Source organism: Chrysochloris asiatica, unplaced genomic scaffold (genome assembly GCF_000296735.1).
Source record: "Chrysochloris asiatica unplaced genomic scaffold, ChrAsi1.0 scaffold00097, whole genome shotgun sequence".
Classification (NCBI taxonomy): domain Eukaryota; kingdom Metazoa; phylum Chordata; class Mammalia; order Afrosoricida; family Chrysochloridae; genus Chrysochloris; species Chrysochloris asiatica.
The window spans coordinates 7,146,641-7,148,755 of NW_006408615.1; positions in this window are offsets into that span (position 1 = coordinate 7,146,641).

Sequence of the window (2,115 nt, forward strand, 5' to 3'; positions counted from 1 at the left end):
CTCACAGTAGTAAGAGAAAAAAGTAAAAGAAAAGTTCTACTTCATGATAGCTACAGTCATAAGTCCCTAGTGGCTCAAACAGTTAAGTGCTCACTGTTCACCAAAAGATTGGAAGTTCAAGTCTACCCAGAGGCAGTCTAGGAGAACGGTCTGGCAATCTGTATCTGAAAAACCAGCCACTGGAAACCCTGGGGCGCAGTCCTCCTCTGATATGCATGGGCTTGCTGCTAGTTAAACTACACTCAGCGGCTACTGGTATAGACACATTTTCAAAAGACATAAGCAGAACATATGGACTGTTGTTGTTGTTGTTGTAAAGTGCCTTAGAGTTGTTCCAACTCACGGCAGGAGTCCTAGTGAATTGCTAATCTGAGCAACTGGAAGGATGGAGATTGAGCTGGTGAGATGAGAACCAAGAGTGGGGAAGCTGGTTTGGAGAGGAAGAATAGAATTGTAGCTTGGGGCATATTACATTTGAGGTGCCCACTAAATGCCCAGGTTATGATGACAAGTAGGCAGTTTGGAGATATGAACTTGGATTCCAGGTGAGACCTTGAGGTGGAAGAGCTAACATGGAAAAGTGTTCTAATCCTTGGAATGAGATGATGACCTCAGGAGTGAGGAGAGATTTGTAAGCATCTAAGAGACGTGGGAGACCATCAGAGGAGCTTGGGCGGGCAGGGCCAGAAAAGTCAGAAGAGACCCAGAGGAAGAGACTGGGGTATCCAGGAAGCAGGAGGGAGACAAAGAGGCAGGGAGGACAAGAAAAAGGAGGACCAAGTATTGGCTATTGGACTTGGCAACATGGCAGTCTGGAGAGCTTGACAGGGGCACATTTTGTGGATCCTGGAGATGGCACTGTGGGATAAAGCACCTGACCAAAAGGTGATTCAAACTCACCAGCAAGTTCGGTGGTTCAAACTCACCAGCCACTGCTTAGAAACCCTATACAGGGTCGCTACGAGTCAGAACCAACTCGACAGCACTTAACAACAACAACAACTAGGAATTATGGGAGCAATGAAATCAAAGGGCACAAGTACAGATAGTTCTTCCAAGCAGCCATTTCCCTTTTTTATTTCTTATGCATACATTTGTACTCTTCTCTCTTTTATTTATTAACCAATAGTTAATATTTCACTTTCTTCCCAAAGAACCAAAATTTGAATTTATGTACTATTTGCTTCATCTGCTGGTTTTAATTTGTCAGTTGCTTTCCTATGGATTCATTCCTCTGTCGTTTCTAACTTTCCTTAATTGGATGGTTAATTTGTGCTTCCTTGCTAAATGATATCATTATTTAAGGTTATGAATTTTCCTCTGAGTGTTGCCTTTTCTGCATCATAAGATTTAAAAAATGCTCTCTTCTTATATTGATTATTGTCTAGATCTTCTACAATTTTGAATTTTTTCCTAACTACTTCTTTTTTAATAACCCTAGATTTATTTTAAAGAACTTGATTTATTTAAAAGAGTTTTTAGACTTCCTGGTGGTAGAGTTCATTTTGTTTTGTGCTTTAATTGTTAATATTTTTCAGTTTAATATAACATTAAGTAAACTCAGCATTATGCTCAAAGAATGCTATCTATACTGCTTCTATTTTTTGGAATTTAATTTCTTTGTGGGCTAATAGTCTTTGTGCGTTTTAAAGAGCATTTGAAAAGAAGGGACATTCTGTTTTATACATGTTGTTGTTGTTGTTATGTGCCGTGGAGTTGGTTCCAACTCATAGCGACCATATACAGGGTTTCTGAGGTTGTAAATCTTTACAGAAGCAGAAAGGCTCAATTTTCTCCCATGGAACAGCTGGTAGTTTCATAGTTTTATACATACACTTATTCTATTTTGGAGTCCTGGTGTGGAACTGTGGGACAAAACACTGGACTGCAAGGCTGGTTTCAACCACAAAGTTGATGGTTCAAACTCACCAGGTACTCCTTGGAAACCCTATACAAGATCACTATGAGTCAAAGCCAACATGATTGCACTTAATGACAACAATAATTCTGTTTTACTAATGATGAGCTTCCAGATGAAGACAGACTAAGAAGAAGGAGTGACAAACTACTTCTGAATATTTAGTCACTGAAAACCTTATGAATAGCAGAGAAACA